This window comes from Ranitomeya variabilis, chromosome 2 (assembly GCF_051348905.1).
Source record: "Ranitomeya variabilis isolate aRanVar5 chromosome 2, aRanVar5.hap1, whole genome shotgun sequence".
Lineage (NCBI taxonomy): Eukaryota > Metazoa > Chordata > Amphibia > Anura > Dendrobatidae > Ranitomeya > Ranitomeya variabilis.
This window is the reverse complement of record NC_135233.1, coordinates 391878071-391902207: the sequence shown is the minus strand read 5'-3', so window position 1 is coordinate 391902207 and position 24137 is coordinate 391878071. Positions and strand designations below refer to the sequence as shown.

Genomic DNA, 24137 nt, shown 5'->3' with positions numbered 1-24137 from the left:
CATCAGTACCGTACCACCTACTCACCTGCGCTACATCAGTACTGTATCACCTACTCACCTCTGCTATATCAGTACTGTGCCACCTACTCACCCCTGCTATATCAGTACTGCGCCACCTACTCACCTCTGCTATATCAGTACTGTATCACCTACTCACCCTTGCTATATCAACACTGTACCACCTACTCACCTCTGCTATATCAGTACTGTATCACCTACTCACCTCCGCTATATCAGTACTGTATCACCTACTCACCCCTGCTATATCAGCACTGTACCACCTACTCACCTCTGCTATATCAGTACCGTACCACCTACTCACCTCTGCTATATCAGTACTGTATCAATTACTCACCTCTGCTACATCAGTACTGTGCCACCTACTCACCCCTGCTATATCAGTACTGTACCACCTACTCACCTCTGCTATATCAGTACTGTGCCACCTACTACATACTGATCTGCATGACATTGTTACCAATCCCTAGATTGCTGTTTGCCCTCCAGACTAGCGGCACTATAGTGCACATTCTACTACATCATGGTTACCATACCACCTACTCGCCTCGGCTACATCACATTACTGGTGCGAGTTACACTCTGCCTCTGTATCTCCAGCTTCCACATATTTCCTCTGGTTTCCCATCTAATGACGTTATTCAGAGAATCCACCATTGAGCTGAAGGCACTAAAGTTTGGGGATCAGCTGAGCACCTCAACCCAAAACTGAGTCATGGGAAAGAGGTGCCGCAGGTGACATTGTGCTGCCCCGTGGGTAAGGTCTCTGAATGTCAAAGGAGCCACAGGAGACGATTACACAGGAATCCATGGATTTATTTAGCTAAATGATTTCAGAAATCCATCAGATGAATCCACCATGTGACCGCGCCACAGATGCAGGCTGTAATAATGGAGGCAGTTTAGTGAGGCGGGGGCAGGGAGGAGAACATAAGACCCCAATACAATGCAGCATCGCTCCTATATGCCACAGATTACAGCTCTGGAGGTCGGAGAGACCATTGTTCCTACAGAGGATCCTCCGTCAGCTCGTCTCAGAAGTTATGGAGAAAAGCTCAGGCACAAGAGGGGTTAAACACATCCAACTTCAGAAACAGCATCCTTCTTTATTGAGCAAAACAAATATGTCGCTCCGGAAAGAAAATGAGACATTTATATCAAAGTAAGAAAAAAATCGCCGTCTTCACAATAAAAATGCCACGTCATGGAAAAACTTGAGGCCGGAGTTTTGTGAACGCTGCATTTTCTATATTACACTGTCAGTCTTCATTCACCACCTGCCAGAGCTGTCAGTCAGCCGGCGATCAGGATCCAAGAGACGATCGCAACAATAATACTGCTGGCCGAGCATTATCTGCGGGAAAGTAATGAAGAAATCCTCCGACACACTGAGACAAGGGCGACGCAGCAGCCGCAACAGCCAGGATGTGAGAGTGCTGAAATACTCTGTGCTGCTGGGACCCTGCTCCCTCCAGTATAGAACGCTCAGTGTATGACAACAGGACAGACCTCTCCTGAAATACTCTGCACTGCTGGGACTCTGCTCCCTCCAGTATGGAACGCTCAGTGTATGACAACAGCACAGACCTCTCCTGAAATACTCTGCGCTGCTGGGACCCTGCTCCCTCCAGTATGGAACGCTCAGTGTATGACAACAGGACAGATCTCTCCTGAAATACTCTGCGCTGCTGGGACCCTGCTCCCTCCAGTATAGAACGCTCAGTGTATGACAACAGGACAGACCTCTCCTGAAATACTCTGCGCTGCTGGGACCCTGCTCCCTCCAGTATGGTACGCTCAGTGTATGACATCAGGACAGACCTCTCCTGAAATACTCTGCGCTGCTGGGACCCTGCTCCATCCAGTATGGTATGCTCAGTGTATGACAACAGGACAGACCTCTCCTGAAATACTCTGCGCTGCTGGGACCCTGCTCCCTCCAGTATGGTACGCTCAGTGTATGACATCAGGACAGACCTCTCCTGAAATACTCTGCGCTGCTGGGACCCTGCTCCCTCCAGTATGGTACGCTCAGTGTATGACATCAGGACAGACCTCTCCTGAAATACTCTGCGCTGCTGGGACCCTGCTCCCTCCAGTATGGAACGCTCAGTGTATGACAACAGGACAGACCTCTCCTGAAATACTCTGTGCTGCTGGGACCCTGCTCCCTCCAGTATGGAACGCTCAGTGTATGACAACAGGACAGACCTCTCCTGAAATACTCTGCACTGCTGGGACCCTGCTCCCTCCAGTATGGAACGCTCAGTGTATGACAACAGGACAGACCTCTCCTGAAATACTCTGCGCTGCTGGGACCCTGCTCCCTCCAGTGTGGTACGCTCAGTGTATGACATCAGGACAGACCTCTCCTGAAATACTCTGCGCTGCTGGGACCCTGCTCCCTCCAGTATGGAACGCTCAGTGTATGACAACAGGACAGACCTCTCCTGAAATACTCTGCACTGCTGGGACCCTGCTCCCTCCAGTATGGAACGCTCAGTGTATGACAACAGGACAGACCTCTCCTGAAATACTCTGCGCTGCTGGGACCCTGCTCCCTCCAGTGTGGTACGCTCAGTGTATGACATCAGGACAGACCTCTCCTGAAATACTCTGCGCTGCTGGGACCCTGCTCCCTCCAGTATGGAACGCTCAGTGTATGACAACAGGACAGACCTCTCCTGAAATACTCTGCGCTGCTGGGACCCTGCTCCCTCCAGTGTGGTACGCTCAGTGTATGACATCAGGACAGACCTCTCCTGAAATACTCTGCGCTGCTGGGACCCTGCTCCCTCCAGTATGGTACGCTCAGTGTATGAAATCAGGACAGACCTCTCCTGAAATACTCTGCGCTGCTGGGACCCTGCTCCCTCCAGTATGGAACGCTCAGTGTATGACAACAGGACAGACCTCTCCTGAAATACTCTGCGCTGCTGGGACCCTGCTCCCTCCAGTATGGAACGCTCAGTGTATGACATCAGGACAGACCTCTCCTGAAATACTCTGCGCTGCTGGGACCCTGCTCCCTCCAGTATGGAACGCTCAGTGTATGACAACAGGACAGATCTCTCCTGAAATACTCTGCGCTGCTGGGACCCTGCTCCCTCCAGTATGGAACGCTTAGTGTAAGTGTATGACATCAGGACAGACCTCTCCTGAAATACTCTGCGCTGCTGGAGGCCTTTCTGTGACCCCGTTGGACACTTTGTTGTTCTTGGTGGCTTTCGCAGCAGAACAATATTTTAGGGCCGTAACAGCGAGAAGAACGCGTTGTCGTGCGTCTCTCGGCTAGGGAATTAACACCAATGGCAACTGAAAGTCGTCCAGAATCAATGTACACGAGATAATAAATTCCGTCTTTGGAGGTAGAAGATCTCGGTTTTGCGGCCTCTCGGTGGCGGTGATTTGTAGGCAGCGCTGGCTGGGATCCACCGGCCATGCCATAAAGCTTAATTGTATGTGTATACACTATAATCCGCGCTTTGTGCGGTCACCACTGTCTCTTCTGCCGATGCGGAGCGGCGAGACCCCCGTCCTCGTTATTTACAGGCGATGGTGCAGATTCCTGGACACAACACTTGACAGAAAGTCACCGGATTATTTTGTAAATCATTGGTTACAACTTGATAATATTTCATAGACGGCGTGGAAAAAAAAGCGACCAAGCGTCTATGGAGGATTTCGGATTTTGTACGGTCATTGGAGGCCGTATACCGTATGCCCAGAACCCACCTTCATGCTATAGACACCCCCTGAATACTGAGCTGAACCCCCTCTCTGGGAATTAATGTATACAATGTAGCAGCATTCTCCAGATCTGATCTCATCCAAGAAGCCCAGAAGAAGATGCTCTTCAGAAAAATTACCAGGCAGTGTAACAGACGGTCTTTGGTGGTCCCCGCTCCAACACATTATTGGGTATATTCCCTAGTGGAAGAGGGTCCCATCAGCCCAGCTGGAGATTTTGGATAACATATAACTTCCAAAATGACTTGTCGAATCCAAAAACCTGTTCCCGATGCTGGCAGCAGTGAGAAAAAGCAGGGACCTGACACCCCAAAATCACTTTTATGATGTGACCCCGATTGCGGCGATATTGGGAGAGGAAACCCCTGGGGCCACCAGCAAAGACCTTTGTGCCACACCATACAACAGGGGGCAAGTGGCTTCACTCCGAAGCTGAAAATGTGGCTTCTAAATGTCAGGAAATGTGGGAGTGTTGGATAAAAGGAGACAAAGCACAGACACTGCCCACGAGGGGCCGACACAGACAAACGCCCGGGGCCCCTGTGCAAGCACAGTATATGGGTGCTACGCTGCTTTAGGGGAGTGTGGCCCCTCAGCTCTTGGGCCCCCGTGCTGCACAGGTTCTACCAATGGTACAGTGCCCCTGCAGCCCACGCCAGAGAGAAAAAGAACCAAAAATGTAACACACAGGAGAATTGCAGTCACCCCCACGGGTCACCAGCTCTGTGACTGATGGGGAGACTCAGTCCTCTCTCACAGCGGGAAGTCCCAGCACACTATGAAGCTCCTCTCTGCAGGCATCTCTGGGGTCTCCCAATGACCCGGGGGTGGGCTAAGCGCCCCGATGCCTAGCACTAATTACTTTCCTCTCACACATAAGTACAAGTTTCAAACCGTCGGCGAAAATGAGGAAAGGCAGAAGTTTTCCTGAATCCGCTCTAACAGATGTCAAGCGAGCCGACAGAACGATTAAAAAGCTCGGTGTCACGGAAACGGAACTTCAATTGCCGGTGCGGCACCGCTCTGCGCACATCAATGAGCCGGAGCCTTTAAGAACTGGCTGCGAGATGTAAGTGGCGCTCTCACACCCCATATGTAACGCGCTCTCTCTATAAATTGAATGTCGTCTTTATAAGCGGCAGAGAGGCGCCGCGTCCTTTCAAAATGATTTTTTTTTTAGGATAATTGTTTCTGCCGCAAACATCATTATTTATCGGTTTTGAAAACGAGCCAACTGCTCGCGGTTCAAATGCGCGAAAATCTTGGCACGCGACAGAGGAAATGTTAATCTCAATTTTTTTTTTTTTTTTCAGAAGTGAAATGTTTTGCATCTTTTATTTATTTATTTACACGTTTTTGTAAAGTTCTTATCTCAAAGCCAAGCCCGGCGTCCCGCTCCTATCTGAGATCAGCGCGCTACTTTATAATCACCACTTCTCAGCTCATTTAGGAACTTTTATAAAGGGAAACGCAGATCCTCAGCAGATGCAGCCACCTTTTACGTTCCTGTTTATACCTCGCTGAGCGTGGCCCCCGGGGCTTTATGCTGCAGGAAAACACAAGGTTACCTTGTAGGAAGCCGTACCTGGCACCAAGACTTTCGTCGGCAACAGATTCTACTTTTTAAAAAGTTTAATGCAAAACATAAATATCATGGAGATTTCCCTGGAAGTTTGTCAAACTTTCCAAACCGACTCCTAGAAACACATTAAGAGGTTAAACTCCTCGAAAGATTGTAAAAGTGCGGCCGCGTCTCGGAAGTGTTTATGGAAATGTATCCTACTTTTATAAATCATTTCCCCACAATTTGTAAATGAAGGGCTCAGGGGTGGGATTCAAATTTTTAACAACAGGTCCTCTAAGTCGCGGCGGCCGGAATTTTGGCCACGCCCATTTTCAATAACCCCGCCCATACTAATAAGCCACGCCCAGTGGCACGATTCATATTTTTTGAAGCAGTTTGTCTCCCTTAATGACAAGAATACGTTGTGACATACGGTATTAAAGTCATTCAAAGAAACAAACGACTAAAGCAAATGTACTGCACAGGACAATTGTCCGTGTACAAGCTCTATAGAGCGCCTGTTCTCGAGATCATGGGGGTCCCAGCGGTCAGACTCCAGCGACTACAAAGCTCTCGGGAATGGGGATTACTTGGCATAATCCATTTAAATGGGTTTTCCAATATAAACCAATATTAACCCTCCCAAAGATCAATGTCGCCTCTCCAAGAACAGGACAGGAGGAGTGGTACTGTACAGTGTATATATACAGGACAGAAGTGGTACTGTGCAGTGTATATATACAGGACAGGAGGAGTGGTGCTGTGCAGTGTATATATACAGGACAGGAGGAGTGGTGCTGTGCAAGTGTATATATACAGGACAGAAGTGGTACTGTGCAGTGTATATATACAGGACAGGAGGAGTGGTGCTGTGCAGTGTATATATATACAGGACAGGAGGAATGGTACTGTGCAGGGTATATATACAGGAGGAGTGGTACTGTGCAGTGTACATATACAGGAGGAGTGGTACTGTGCAGTGTATATATACACAGGAACGGAGGAGCGGTACTGTGTAGTGTATATACACAGGACAGGAGGAGTGGTACTGTGCAGTGTATATATACAGGACAGGAGGAGTGGTACTGTGCAGTGTATATATACAGGACAGGAGGAGTGGTACTGTGCAATGTATATATACAGGACAGGAGAAGCAGTACTGTGCAGTGTATATATACAGGACAGGAGGAGTGGTACTGTGCAGTGTGTATATACAGGACAGGAGGAGTGGTACTGTGCAGTGTATATATACAGGACAGGAGAAGCAGTACTGTGCAGTGTATATATACAGGACAGGAGAAGCAGTACTGTGCAGTGTATATATACAGGACAGGAGGAGTGGTACTGTGCAGTGTATATATACAGGACAGGAGGAGTGGTACTGTGCAGTGTATATATACAGGACAGGAGGAGTGGTACTGTGCAGTGTATATATACAGGACAGGAGGAGTGGTACTGTGCAGTGTATATATACAGGACAGGAGGAGTGGTACTGTGCAGTGTATATATACAGGAGGAGTGGTACTGTGCAGTGTACATATACAGGAGGAGTGGTACTGTGCAGTGTATATATACAGGACAGGAGGAGTGGTACTGTGCAGTGTGTATATACAGGACAGGGGGAGTGGTACTGTGCAGTGTATATATACAGGACAGGAGGAGTGGTGCTGTGCAGTGTATATATATACAGGACAGGAGGAATGGTACTGTGCAGGGTATATATACAGGAGGAGTGGTACTGTGCAGTGTACATATACAGGAGGAGTGGTACTGTGCAGTGTATATATACACAGGAACGGAGGAGCGGTACTGTGTAGTGTATATACACAGGACAGGAGGAGTGGTACTGTGCAGTGTATATATACAGGACAGGAGGAGTGGTACTGTGCAGTGTATATATACAGGACAGGAGAAGCAGTACTGTGCAGTGTATATATACAGGACAGGAGGAGTGGTACTGTGCAGTGTATATATACAGGACAGGAGGAGTGGTACTGTGCAGTGTATATATACAGGACAGGAGAAGCAGTACTGTGCAGTGTATATATACAGGACAGGAGGAGTGGTACTGTGCAGTGTATATATACAGGACAGGAGGAGTGGTACTGTGCAGTGTATATATACAGGACAGGAGGAGTGGTACTGTGCAGTGTATATATACAGGAGGAGTGGTACTGTGCAGTGTACATATACAGGAGGAGTGGTACTGTGCAGTGTATATATACAGGACAGGAGAAGCAGTACTGTGCAGTGTATATATACAGGACAGGAGGAATGGTACTGTGCAGTGTATATATACAGGAGGAGTGGTACTGTGCAGTATACATATACACAGGAACGGAGGAGCAGTACTGTGTAGTGTATATACACAGGACAGGAGGAGTGGTACTGTGCAGTGTATATATACAGGACAGGAGGAGTGGTACTGTGCAGTGTATATATACAGGACAGGAGAAGCAGTACTGTGCAGTGTATATATACAGGACAGGAGGAGTGGTACTGTGCAGTGTATATATACAGGACAGGAGGAGTGGTACTGTGCAGTGTATATATACAGGACAGGAGGAGTGGTGCTGTGCAGTGTATATATACAGGACAGGAGGAATGGTACTGTGCAGGGTATATATACAGGAGGAGTGGTACTGTGCAGTGTACATATACAGGAGGAGTGGTACTGTGCAGTGTATATATACACAGGAACGGAGGAGCGGTACTGTGTAGTGTATATACACAGGACAGGAGGAGTGGTACTGTGCAGTGTATATATACAGGACAGGAGGAGTGGTACTGTGCAGTGTATATATACAGGACAGGAGGAGTGGTACTGTGCAGTGTATATATACAGGACAGGAGAAGCAGTACTGTGCAGTGTATATATACAGGACAGGAGGAGTGGTACTGTGCAGTGTATATATACAGGACAGGAGGAGTGGTACTGTGCAGTGTATATATACAGGACAGGAGGAGTGGTACTGTGCAGTGTATATATACAGGACAGGAGGAAGAGTATTGTACAGTGTACATATACAGGAGGAGTGGTACTGTGCAGTGTATATATACAGGACAGGAGGAGTGGTACTGTGCAGTGTATATATACAGGACAGGAGGAGTGGTACTGTGCAGTGTATATATACAGGACAGGAGGAGTGGTACTGTGCAGTGTATATATACAGGACAGGAGGAAGAGTATTGTACAGTGTACATATACAGGAGGAGTGGTACTGTGCAGTGTATATATACAGGACAGGAGGAGTGGTACTGTGTAGTGTATATATATACAGGACAGGAGGAGTGGTACTTTGCAGTGTATATATACAGATACTTAGATTTACAGATTTACACCACGCAGGCAATATATATACAGTGGGGCAAAAAAGTATTTAGTCAGTCAGCAATAGTGCAAGTTCCACCACTTAAAAATATGAGAGGCGTCTGTAATTTACATCATAGTTAGACCTCAACTATGGGAGACAAACTGAGAAAAAAAAATCCAGAAAATCACATTGTCTGTTTTTTTATCATTTTATTTGTATATTATGGTGGAAAATAAGTATTTGGTCAGAAACAAACAATCAAGATTTCTGGCTCTCAGACCTGTAACTTCTTCTTTAAGAGTCTCCTCTTTCCTCCACTCATTACCTGTAGTAATGGCACCTGTTTAAACTTGTTATCAGTATAAAAAGACACCTGTGCACACCCTCAAACAGTCTGACTCCAAACTCCACTATGGTGAAGACCAAAGAGCTGTCAAAGCACACCAGAAACAAAATTGTAGCCCTGCACCAGGCTGGGAAGACTGAATCTGCAATAGCCAACCAGCTTGGAGTGAAGAAATCAACAGTGGGAGCAATAATTAAAAAATGGAAGACATTCAAGACCACTGATAATCTCCCTCGATCTGGGGCTCCACGCAAAATCCCACCCCGTGGGGTCAGAATGATCACAAGAACGGTGAGCAAAAATCCCAGAACCACGCGGGGGGACCTAGTGAATGAACTGCAGAGAGCTGGGACCAATGTAACAAGGCCTACCATAAGTAACACACTACGCCACCATGGACTCAGATCCTACAGTGCCAGACGTGTCCCACTGCTTAAGCCAGTACATGTCCGGGCCCGTCTGAAGTTTGCTAGAGAGCATTTGGATGATCCAGAGGAGTTTTGGGAGAATGTCCTATGGTCTGACGAAACCAAACTGGAACTGTTTGGTAGAAACACAACTTGTCGTGTTTGGAGGAAAAAGAATACTGAGTTGCATCCATCAAACACCATACCTACTGTAAAGCATGGTGGTGGAAACATCATGCTTTGGGGCTGTTTCTCTGCAAAGGGGCCAGGACGACTGATCCGGGTACATGAAAGAATGAATGGGGCCATGTATCGTGAGATTGTGAGTGCAAACCTCCTTCCATCAGCAAGGGCATTGAAGATGAAACGTGGCTGGGTCTTTCAACATGACAATGATCCAAAGCACACCGCCAGGGCAACGAAGGAGTGGCTTTGTAAGAAGCATTTCAAGGTCCTGGAGTGGCCTAGCCAGTCTCCAGATCTCAACCCTATAGAAAACCTTTGGAGGGAGTTGAAAGTCCGTGTTGCCAAGCGAAAAGCCAAAAACATCACTGCTCTAGAGGAGATCTGCATGGAGGAATGGGCCAACATACCAACAACAGTGTGTGGCAACCTTGTGAAGACTTACAGAAAACGTTTGTAATATATCCTTTGTTGGCAATGACAGAGGTCAAAGTATTGAGATGAAATTTTGTTTCTGACCAAATACTTATTTTCCACCATAATATACAAATAAAATGATAAAAAAACAGACAATGTGATTTTCTGGATTTTGTTTTCTCAGTTTGTCTCCCATAGTTGAGGTCTACCTATGATGTAAATTACAGACGCCTCTCATCTTTTTAAGTGGTGGAACTTGCACTATTGCTGAATGACTAAATACTTTTTTGCCCCACTGTATATATATCATAACTGAGCAGCACCAAATCTTTAAGGGGTTGTCCGCTACTAGGACAACCCCTAAATGTTTGGCCCTGATAAAATTATAAAGCCTACACTTGCCTCCCGTGCCAGTGTCCAGGATCAAGCAGCTCATCCTGGACTTCCTCGTCATGTTCAGTTTGTCTGAAGGCAGAGACAGTGACACCAGCGCTGATTGGCGCCGGGCATCACGTGTCACAACACATCACAGCCACTGTGGGAACGGCGCTGGCAAAGGAGGTGAGTATAGGCTTTAGTTTAAGAGGTTGTCCTAGTGGGAGACAATCCCTTAAAGCAGTGGACGCTTTATTGGCCCATGTGGCAACATTTCAGTTCCATATCAGAGAAATGCTCTGTTATTGATCCGAAACATTGCCATTTGGGCCAATAAAGAGTCCGCACTTTTTTCACGATTAATCAGAGTGGTGTGTGTCTGTGTATGTATGGGTATAATATACACACACACACATAGACACACACTCATACACTCACACACACATTACATAGGTGAAACTGCGACTATGGTATGTACGTTATATAGGTTATACCACTAATATACTGCGACCGCTGTGTATAGCCCATATAGGGCAGCTACAGAGAGTGTGTGTGTGTGTATATATATGCATACACACACACACGCACACACTGCGGCTGGCCTATATGGGCTATACACAGCGGTCGCAGTATATTACAGTGGTATAACCTATATAACGTACATACCGTAGTCGCAGTTTCGCCTATATAATGTATATAGACTGCTGTACATACATTATATAGGTGATACTGCTACTGCGGTATATAATGGCAGTATCACTTATATACTGTATATACAACAGTCAATATACATTAGACAGGTCAAACTGCAAATGCTGCATATACAATATATAGGTGATACTATGATTGCAGTGTATAGTTCCAGTATATATATACAGCAGTATCACTTACATAACGTATATACACATCAGCTGCAGTATCACCTATATAATGGATCGGATGCCGGCCGGGGATTGGTGAGGAGAGCGCTGTTCTCTTACACTGGTTCTGGCCAGGGTCAGACACAGTGAGGCTCGGGCGTCTGTGCACGCAGTGGCGGCCTTTTCAATCTTCTGCACAGGTCCAGGTGCGTGCGCTTTCCTGTTTTCCCTCACTGACAAAGGCCGCAGCTACATACGCAAGCATGAATGAGGGCTGCCATGGCCTTGGTCAGCGTGGGCACCGAGAGAGTGCGCACAAAGGCCTGTGCAGAGGATTTGAGGGGCGGGCGACCCATTTTGTAGCTCAGAGTGCTCCAGGCTCTTGATGGTTGTATACTATGGGCACAGATACACAACATTATATACACTGGATGGATCCATCCTGCACCTGGCCCTGGACATACATGCACTGTATATATACAGGGCCATGTATACAGCATGTGATGTCCAGTCACCAGGTTCAGGCGTGATCACTCCAGTGCTGGATTCTGCAGACAGTCTCTGCTCACTATCAGTATAGGGAGATTTATTGCAGGAGACTGAACTTTCCTGGAGCCGATGACCTGGCACTGACAGGGTGACCCTGAAAGTTCAGACTCCTGCAATAAATCTGTGAGCATCAGCAGAGCGCCCGCTAATACTATAGAGGGACCGGCCCTGGACTTATCACCGGGAGGTGAGCAGCAGCGTCCATCTCCTCACCGCACACAGAGCTGAAGCTCCCCCTGATGTCTGAGTCTTCCACCAGATCCTCTCCTGCAGGTAGATGCAGCCATGTTCCCTCTTCAGGAGGCCGCACACAGGGAGCAGGAGGAGGCGGGTCAGCTCCACTGGGAGTGTGATGATGCAGCTGGCCGGACATAGAGAACAGCGCCGGCCACCAGCAGCCCGAATCGCTGCTAAGTGACCGGCCCGGGGGGCACACGCCCCTTTGCCACCCCGCGCCTGGCGCCGCGCTACCCCGCATTATTAAAACAAAAAAAAAAACACACCTTGCTCAGGCGCCGCCCCCCCGCATCCTCCCGCGGCCCTGATTACCGGAACGCTGGCAGATAGAAATTTTAGTAAACGGCTGCCCCGTACCGGGTCGTACCGGCTGAATCCCACCCCTGCACGCGAGAAATGTTTTGTGCATGTGTTCGAGATCTGTGCAACAGATAATGTGACTTTTTACACAAAACATTTTTTAACAAAAAGGAAGAAAAATCGGAGTGACAAAATCCACCAGAGTATGATAAAATTCAAGAGAGTTTATTTATATATATATAAGCAATTACATGTATGGCACTATAAAAATCATGTGTATTACCATAAAACACAGGACATCAGCTATATTGAAGCAAAACTCAGATGCAGCTCCACATGCAGACCGACCAGACGCCAAGGCAAGAAACTAGAAATACCAATAAAGTGCTCGTGCAATAAATATAAATTCATTAAAGGTAGTTACCATGAATAGCCAAGAGAGTTAGCACAAAGCCAAAAAGTGACCACTAGTGCCAGAATTACTAACAATACCCTCTCATGGCATACATAACAATGTGAGGCTAAGTGATTATTTCTTACCCATATCTCGTCAGGTCGGCCGCACGTGTACCCCTACGCGCGTTTCGCGTGGGCTTCGTCAGGGGGGCCTTTTTACACAAAACAGGCGCAAAAAAGGTAAAAGACAAAATTAAGGAGCATTTTTAATTTTTTTTCATAATTCATGAACCCAGTTGCACCGTTATAAAGAAATTGTTGCTACAAAACGACAAGGAATATATCAAGACAAAAAAGAAAAGTGACTTAAACCCCCCCACAATTGATGAATTAAGCCCAGTCGCGTGTATAAAAAAAATAAAAAAAAACACTGGAGGACAATGAACAAATATTTTATCACTCTTTAAAAAGTTAAAAATAATGAATCGGCCGCAAAAGCCACGAGTGCACAATGGAAAAAAGAGAAAAAAGAAAAACAGATAAACAAGTAAAAAAAAAAGACTTTAGGAAAGGAGCAACTAACAAAGAATTTGGTGCAAAACAAAAAAAACAGCATTAAAATGGGAAAAACTGCAGACAAATAGGTGAAAATGCAGAAATATATCCAACCCAAAGTGTTTTTGAGTCACTTTTATATTTTGAATGTGACAACCATTTTCACGACAGGTCGTCCTGGCGCTGACCCTTTACCAGGGGCTGATGATGGGGCGCCATTTGTAGCCGCTTTCCTCTGTGGCTTTCAGCATAAGGGATGAATATCTGGGAGCTACAATAATAACCTCAAAATAATGGTCTGTACTTAGAAAAAGGTAGAAGATTCCCCACCACCAAAATAACAGCTACATACAATAAAAAAGATGATAAAAAGTAGCCATTTTTCACCTGGACAACCCCTTTAATATTGTCAATAACCTTTACAAAAACAATATATATATAAGAGTGCAAAAAGCATCCGGCCCAGATGGGAGTTGACCCCAAACACGGCCATTCTGGTGCCTATTTTCGCCACCCCTACACCAGCTGTTTGAATATCACTCTTCACTATAACGTTTGCATACTATGTATAAAGCAGACAGCTCTGGATGAACAGCTTACAGACGCAATTCTGTAAGTGAAGTAATAGTCTCCCATTATATTATGTTATAAGTGCGCCCATTTCTCTGCATCATTCAGAAAATGATGGAGCCAAGATGCTGAAGTCTTCCACAGATATCCGCTTTCCTCGTTACATATATTTCACGCATCTGATATAAGGAAGCTGTTCGCGCCCCTGTTAGACGACCCCTATAAAAAGTGATAAATATGGCCGCTCCAGGAAAATGACAGTGACTATTATATTGGAATTTGATTTTCTGTCAATGATCTGAGGCAGCAACATAATCTTCTCCGTGATGAAGACGTCATTAGTGTGTGAGTGCACCACAAGGATCAAGAGCACGAATATCTGGATTACAGTTCAATGAGAATCTGAGGAACGTAAATAACATTTATCAAGGTTACTAAGAAATGAAACAGATCGGTAACATTGTATCACAAGATCTCGCAATGAGACAGATCGGTAACATTGTATCACGAGATCTCGCAATGAGACGGATCGGTAACATTGTATCACGAGATCTCGCAATGAGACAGATCGGTAACATTGTATCACAAGATCTCGCAATGAGACAGATCGGTAACATTGTATCACAAGATCTCGCAATGAGAGATCGGCAACATTGTATCACAAGATCTCGCAATGAGACAGATCGGTAACATTGTATCACGAGATCTCGCATTGAGACAGATCGGTAACATTGTATCACGAGATCTCGCAATGAGACGGATGGGTAACGTTGTATCACAAGATCTCGCAATGAGACGGATCGGTAACATTGTATCACGAGATCTCGCATTGAGACAGATCGGTAACGTTGTATCACAAGATCTCGCAATGAGACAGATCGGTAACATTGTATCACGAGATCTCGCATTGAGACAGATCGGTAACATTGTATCATGAGATCTCGCAATGAGACAGATCAGTAACATTATATCACGAGATCTCGCAATGAGACAGATCAGTAATATTGTATCACAAGATCTCGCATTGAGACAGATCGGTAACATTGTATCACGAGATCTCGCAATGAGACAGATCGGTAACGTTGTATCACAAGATCTCGCAATGAGACAGATCGGTAACATTGTATCACGAGATCTCGCAATGAGACAGATCAGTAACATTGTATCACGAGATCTCACAATGAGACAGATCGGTAACATTGTATCACAAGATCTCGCAATGAGACAGATCGGTAACGTTGTATCACAAGATCTCGCAATGAGACAGATCGGTAACATTGTATCACGAGATCTCGCAATGAGACAGATCAGTAACATTGTATCACGAGATCTCGCAATGAGACAGATCAGTAACATTGTATCAGGAGATCTCGCAATGAGACAGATCGGTAACATTGTATCACGAGATCTCGCAATGAGACAGATCGGTAACATTGCATCACAAGATCTCGCAATGAGACAGATCGGTAACATTGCATCACAAGATCTCGCAAAGAGAAAGATCAGTAACATTGTATCACGAGATCTCGCAATGAGACAGATCACCAACATTGTATCACGAGATCTCGCAATGAGACAGATCGGTAACATTGCATCACAAGATCTCGCAATGAGACAGATCGGTAACGTTGTATCCTCGCAATGAGACAGATCGGTAACATTGTATCACAAGATCTCGCAATGAGACAGATCGGTAACATTGTATCACGAGATCTTGCAATGAGACAGATCACCAACATTGTATCAGGAGATCTCGCAATGAGACAGATCGGTAACATTGTATCACAAGATCTCGCAATGAGACAGATCGGTAACATTGTATCACGAGATCTTGCAATGAGACAGATCGGTAACATTGTATCACGAGATCTCATAATGAGACAGATCACCAACATTGTATCAGGAGATCTCGTAATGAGACGGATCGGTAACATTGTATCACAAGATCTCGCAATGAGACAGATCGGTAACATTGTATCACGAGATCTTGCAATGAGACAGATCGGTAACATTGTATCACGAGATCTCATAATGAGACAGATCACCAACATTGTATCAGGAGATCTCGTAATGAGACAGATCACCAACATTGTATCAGGAGATCTCGTAATGAGACAGATCAGTAACATTATATCACGAGATCTCGCAATGAGACAGATCAGTAACATTATATCACAAGATCTCGCAATGAGACAGATCGGTAACGTTGTATCAAAAGATCTCGCAATGAGACAGATCGGTAAAATTGTATCATGAGATCTCGCAATGAGACAGATCGGTAACATTGTATCACGAGATCTCGCAATGAGACAGATCAGTAACATTGTATTACGAGATCTTGCAATGAGACAGATCGGTAACATTGTATCACAAGATCTCGCAATGAGACAGATCGGTAACATTGTATCACGAGATCTTGCAATGAGACAGATCGGTAACATTGTATCACGAGATCTCTTAATGAGACAGATCACCAACATTGTATCAGGAGATCTCGTAATGAGACGGATCGGTAACATTGTATCACAAGATCTCGCAATGAGACAGATCGGTAACATTGTATCACAAGATCTCGCAATGAGACAGATCGGTAACATTGTATCACGAGATCTCGCAATGAGACAGATCAGTAACATTGTATTACGAGATCTCGCAATGAGACAGATCGGTAACATTGTATCACGAGAACTCGCAAAGAGACAGATCGGTAACATTGTATCACAAGATCTCGCAATGAGACAGATCGGTAACATTGTATCATGAGAACTCGCAATGAGACAGATCGGTAACATTGTATCATGAGAACTCGCAATGAGACAGATCGGTAACATTGTATCACAAGATCTCGCAATGAGACAGATCGGTAACATTGTATCACGAGAACTCGCAATGAGACAGATCGGTAACATTGTATCACGAGATCTCGCAATGAGACAGATCACCAACATTGTATCAGGAGATCTCGCAATGAGACAGATCGGTAACATTGTATCACGAGATCTTGCAATGAGACAGATCGGTAACATTGTATCACGAGATCTCATAATGAGACAGATCACCAACATTGTATCAGGAGATCTCGTAATGAGACGGATCGGTAACATTGTATCACGAGATCTTGCAATGAGACAGATCGGTAACATTGTATCACGAGATCTCATAATGAGACAGATCACCAACATTGTATCAGGAGATCTCGTAATGAGACAGATCACCAACATTGTATCAGGAGATCTCGTAATGAGACAGATCAGTAACATTATATCACGAGATCTCGCAATGAGACAGATCAGTAACATTATATCACAAGATCTCGCAATGAGACAGATCGGTAAAATTGTATCATGAGATCTCGCAATGAGACAGATCGGTAACATTGTATCACGAGATCTCGCAATGAGACAGATCAGTAACATTGTATTACGAGATCTCGCAATGAGACAGATCGGTAACATTGTATCACAAGATCTCGCAATGAGACAGATCGGTAACATTGTATCACGAGATCTTGCAATGAGACAGATCGGTAACATTGTATCACGAGATCTCTTAATGAGACAGATCACCAACATTGTATCAGGAGATCTCGTAATGAGACGGATCGGTAACATTGTATCACAAGATCTCGCAATGAGACAGATCGGTAACATTGTATCACAAGATCTCGCAATGAGACAGATCGGTAACATTGTATCACGAGATCTCGCAATGAGACAGATCAGTAACATTGTATTACGAGATCTCGCAATGAGACAGATCGGTAACATTGTATCACGAGAACTCGCAAAGAGACAGATCGGTAACATTGTATCACAAGATCTCGCAATGAGACAGATCGGTAACATTGTATCACGAGAACTCGCAATGAGACAGATCGGTAACATTGTATCACAAGATCTCGCAATGAGACAGATCGGTAACATTGTATCATGAGATCTCACAATGAGACAGATCACCAACATTGTATCAGGAGATCTCGCAATGAGACAGATCAGTAACATTGCATCACAAGATCTCGCAATGAGACAGATCGGTAACGTTGTATCAAAAGATCTCGCAATGAGACAGATTGGTAACATTGTATCACGAGATCTCGCAATGAGACAGATCGGTAACATTGTATCACAAGATCTCGCAATGAGACAGATCGGTAACATTGTATCACGAGAACTCGCAAAGAGACAGATCGGTAACATTATATCACAAGATCTCGCAATGAGACAGATCGGTAACATTGTATCATGAGAACTCGCAATGAGACAGATCAGTAACATTGTATCACGAGATCTCGCAATGAGACAGATCGGTAACATTGTACCATGAGATCTCGCAATGAGACAGATCAGTAACATTGTATCACGAGAACTCGCAAAGAGACAGATCGGTAACATTGTATCACAAGATCTCGCAATGAGACAGATCGGTAACATTGTATCACGAGATCTCGCAATGAGACAGATCGGTAACATTGTATCAGGAGATCTCGTAATGAGACGGATCGGTAACATTGTATCACAAGATCTCGCAATGAGACAGATCGGTAACATTGTATCACAAGATCTCGCAATGAGACAGATCGGTAACATTGTATCACGAGATCTCGCAATGAGACAGATCAGTAACATTGTATTACGAGATCTCGCAATGAGACAGATCGGTAACATTGTATCACGAGAACTCGCAATGAGACAGATCGGTAACATTGTATCACAAGATCTCGCAATGAGACAGATCGGTAACATTGTATCATGAGAACTCGCAATGAGACAGATCGGTAACATTGTATCATGAGAACTCGCAATGAGACAGATCAGTAACATTGTATTACGAGATCTCGCAATGAGACAGATCGGTAACATTGTATCACAAGATCTCGCAATGAGACAGATCGGTAACATTGTATCACGAGATCTTGCAATGAGACAGATCGGTAACATTGTATCACGAGATCTCTTAATGAGACAGATCACCAACATTGTATCAGGAGATCTCGCAATGAGACAGATCAGTAACATTGCATCACAAGATCTCGCAATGAGACAGATTGGTAAAATTGTATCATGAGAACTCGCAATGAGACAGATCGGTAACATTGTATCACGAGATCTCGCAATGAGACAGATCGGTAACATTGTATCACGAGATCTCGCAATGAGACAGATCGGTAACATTGTATCATGAGAACTCGCAATGAGACAGATCGGTAACGTTGTATCACAAGATCTCGCAATGAGATGGATCGGTAACATTGCATCACAAGATCTCGCAATGAGACAGATCGGTAACATTGTATCACGAGAACTCGCAAGGAGACAGATCGGTAACATTATATCACAAGATCTCGCAATGAGACAGATCGGTAACATTGTATCATGAGAACTCGCAATGAGACAGATCAGTAACATTGTATCACGAGATCTCGCAATGAGACAGATCGGTAACATTGTACCATGCGATCTCGCAATGAGACAGATCAGTAACATTGTATCACGAGATCTCGCAATGAGACAGATCAGTAACATTGTATCACGAGAACTCGCAAAGAGACAGATCGGTAACATTGTATCACGAGATCTCGCAATGAGACAGATCGGTAACATTGCATCACAAGATTTCGCAATGAAACAGATCGGTAACATTGTATCATGAGAACTCGCAATGAGACAGATCGGTAACATTGTATCATGAGAACTCGCAATGAGACAGATCGGTAACATTGTATCACGAGATCTCGCAATGAGACAGATCGGTAACATTGCATCACAAGATCTCGCAATGAGACAGATCGGTAACATTGTATCATGAGAACTCGCAATGAGACAGATCGGTAACATTGTATCATGAGAACTCGCAATGAGACAGATCGGTAACATTGTATCATGAGAACTCGCAATGAGACAGATCGGTAACATTGTATCATGAGATCTCGCAATGAGACAGATCGGTAACATTGTATCACGAGATCTCGCAATGAGACAGATTAGTAGCATTGTATCACGAGACCTCGCAATAAGACAGATCGGTAACGTTGTATCATCAGGTGAAATGTGCTGCTGAATGTTCTAGATCATGGTTGAACGCTCAATCCCAGATGTGACGGGTGGTGGGATTCACAGATATTTGGTGCTTGTCTGTGAAATGCACTGAATTAGTGACTGGATATGTGAGAATTTTGACAAGTATTGGAGAAACTTCAGAGCTGCATAGAAACAGTCAGCATGCTCGATATCAGCAGATCCTGTTCTCAATATGTGGTGTAAGGACCGCAAATCACTGCAACAAGCTCACTGCAGACAATGGATAAGCAAGGCATGCTGGGAGATTTCTGCTCTGAAGCTGCAGAAGTGAAACTGCCGCGTGTTTTATCACTACATCTACAGTTTTGCATTGATGATGATTTTCTCTCCATTTTTTACCATTTTCCTCTTTTACGTTCCATCTGGAGAAATCAGTGCACAGAAATCAGAAATATTCGTGTAATCTGCCATCCCGGGAGGGATCACCGGACCCCCCGCCCTCTTTTTGCCAATGTCGGGTTCTGAGACCCTCGGAGTCGGCGTCAGGACCCGCAGAGCATGAAACCCGGATAATATGTTCATTTATCACAGCATGAAGCGGAGGCCGCAGGATCGCACCAGACGATGCTGCACCTGGAGCCCCCCAAGGATAAATCCCCCCGGATCTCTGCTCCACCAGAGTCATCCAGCTCAAGAATGGAGGGCGTCCGATGAGCCAATGATCACGTCATATCAAGGGGGCGGGGCTGACAACCTCGCATTCTACCGGCTGGTTGTCGGCAGTGATGGATGATGAGCGGGCGCTGAGGTTTGGCCCCCAGGATCGGCCGGGCCCCGGTCTTCTCCTCGCTGTGTTCTCAGATGTGTAAGTTACAGCGGAGCCGGCAATTTACGACGCGCCGCGCTATAAATCATCTTTAAAATCATGATGATATTACTGAAAGCAGATGTGCGGACATATGCTCCCGCCGCGGTGTACCGCGATTACTTGTCACTCCTAATAAATGGTGATCCCTTCGCTTTAGATTCCAAGCTTAAAAAAAACCAAACTATAATTGGGGGATGTAAGGGGGCACAATTTGGTCACAGCGATTGTGTAATTTATGGATTTATTTCCCTTTATTCCTCGTTGCGTTTCACATGTTCCGATAATGAATTCAGCATTGAGAGGTGAGAAATCTGCAAACAAGGAACTCTGCAAAAACGTTATACTCCAGTCACATCCAAAGCTGCACTCACAATTCTCTGAACACACCGCATCTCCCACAATGCACTGCAGCAGAGCGGACCCCGAGATAACAGGAGTGGACACCCAGATTATAGGAGCGGACCCCCAGATAACAGGAGCGCGCAGAACTGAGGACGCAGAAAAGAAACTGCTGCAATAATGGATCCTGTGGACAAATATTTAAAGGTGTTCTTCCATTTTTGTTTTGCATTGTCATATCTTGAATTGTAACTTCTGTATGTAACGCCAGTGTCCCCCCCTAAAACCCGCTGACCCCCAGAATATATTCTTTGCCGTGAACGTGTCCAGCCCCGGACTGACATGTAACCAACGCGGCGCGGCAGAAAGTGCTGACGTGTCGGCTCCATGTTAGGATTCTCATTTACCAAACTAAAGGCTAATCACATCTCGTAGCGTCGATGGTCCTGAGTGCGGTGTGCACCACATAAAGGCCCCGGGTAAGGAGATGTCACCTTGAATGCCCGGACTGTGCAAACACTGAATACTCGGGGGATGGGAGCCGTGGAGGGGACCAGGGGAGCGGTATAAGGGGACGCAGCATTTTGGCTCAATACATTCACTTCATTCAGTTCACATTTTCTATCCCTATATGCCGGCCGCCGGGGTCAGGTTAAGGTTAGACAGGCAGAAGTCCTCAGATCCCCCTGTGTAGAGGACGTCAAAGGGCTACGGCTGAGGGTAGAAAACTCTTACATAAAAAACAGCACAACGGACCCCCGTTACATTACTGATGGGGGTCATTCATAGGTCCCCCGCTACATTACTAATGGGGGTCATTCATAGGAGCCCCGTTACATTACTGATGGGGTTCATTCATAGGAACCCCGCTACATTACTGATGGGGGTCATTCATAGGACCCCCGCTACATTACTGATGGGGGTCATTCATAGGAGCCCCGCTGCATTACTGATGGGGGTCATTCATAGGAGCCCCGCTGCATTACTGATGGGGGTCATTCATAGGACCCCCGCTGCATTACTGATGGGGGTCATTCATAAGACCCCCGCTACATTACTGATGGGGGTCATTCATAAGACCCCCGCTACATTACTGATGGGGGTCATTCATAGGAGCCCCGCTGCATTACTGATGGGGGTCATTCATAGGAGCCCCGCTGCATTACTGATGGGGGTCATTCATAGGACCCCCGCTGCATTAATGATGGGGGACATTCATAGGAGCCCCGCTGCATTACTGATGGGGGTCATTCATAGGAGCCCCGCTGCATTACTGATGGGGCTCATTCATAGGACCCCCGTTACATTACTGATGGGGGTCATTCATAAGAGGCCCGCTGCATTACTGATGGGGGTCATTCATTGGACCCCCGACTGCATTACTGATGAGGGTTCATTCATAGGAGCCCCGCTGCATTACTGATGGGGGTCATTCATAAGAGGCCTGCTGCATTACTGATGGGGGTCATTCATAGGAGCCTCGCTGCATTACTGATGGGGGTCATTCATAGGACCCCCGTTACATTACTGATGGGGGTCATTCATAAGAGGCCCGCTGCATTACTGATGGGGGTCATTCATTGGACCCCCACTGCATTACTGATGGGGGTCATTCATAGGAGCCTCGCTGCATTACTGATGGGGACCCCAACTGCATCACTGATTATAAACGCTCTTCTGTTCCTCCCGCAGTTTAAGGACCGGACCTGTACACATGATGCTTCTTTGTCACTTGCAGATTTGGTGCAGATATAAATCTATATTATGTCGATTCTTTCAGCATTTTTGCTGTATATTTCTTCCACAATAATGAGTGGGGAAAAATCTGCATAAAAAAGTGACAAAAACTCGCCTATTTTACACAGCGTATTTCCAGTCAGATGCAGAAATGGTGCAGAAATTTCTGCACCAAATACTTAATGTGTCCACAGACTGTAATGGCTGCAGTTAGGTTTCTACAGTGCGGCCATTCATGGTGATTATCTACTCGACAACCTTTTACCCTGCGGCTGAACCCCTGCACAGGTTGTCAGACACTCGCAGTCATGTGACAGCAGGCTTCTTTTATCGCTGCTGTAGCGCTGGGGCTTAGATGCATGTGCAGACTGCGCACCGCTACAGATACCGCACGGATCACGGAAAAAAACATAAGACACGTCCATCACCGCAGTGTAAAAGGGAAGAAGCAGCCGATCAGCTCCCGGGGCCGATCAGTAAAGGGCCCGAAAGCTACAATGTCCTGCGACTTTCCAAAACACTGTGCTCCTGTCTCCCATGATTTTCAGGCTAGGTTCACACACACACCGTGCCCTCTGCCGAGCGCTATATCAGGGCATCGATGGAGCCAATAACGAGGCTAAAAGCCTATCCTGAGCACAGAGCCGAGGAGCTTGTTACAATGGATCAGTGGGATACAATGTGCCACACTGTATTCGTTCAGTTTGTGTGCTCGGCACCATGTACCACCACGGTTTATACTCACTATGGGCAAACAGTGATCGAGTAGAGAAATGGAAAAGTCTATTAGGAAGTAACGCTGCGCTTCAATCACATCATCATCTCCCCATGACACATCGGCGTCAGACTAATCCGGCCAATCAGGTACACCGCTCTCGTGCTTGTCGGCGAATGTCACTTTTTTCTCAGGTTGTTGTTATTTGCATAACGTTTAACAAGAAATTGTTCGGATTGTAGGTGATTATTCCCATGTAGTGCAGCAAACGGTGTGTGCACAGACGGTGAACAATGGTTGTATCTGTGTAATCATCCAACATGATCAGCAAGTGGAGCGACAAGACCTGCGCGGCGGTGGGATGAGACCTGCACGATGGTGGGAAGAGACCTACGCGGTGGTGGGATGACGCCCGTGCTGTGGTGGGATGAGACCTGTACTGTGGTTGGATGACGCTCGTTCTGTGGAGGGATGAGACCTGTTCTCTGGTGGGATGAGACCTGCTCTGTGGTGGGATGACGCCAGCTCTGTGGTAGGATGACGCCCGTGCTGTGGTGGGATGACGCCCGTGCTGTGGTGGGATGATGCCTGTTCTGGGGTGGGCTGAGACCTGTTCTGTG

General features: G+C 45.9%; 1 protein-coding gene across 4 annotated transcripts in view; it reads right to left on the bottom strand.

The window, feature by feature from the left end:
* DACH2 (dachshund family transcription factor 2) overlaps positions 1-24137 on the bottom strand; it is a 386452-nt gene that overhangs the window by 43974 nt on the left and 318341 nt on the right. The window lies entirely within an intron of this gene.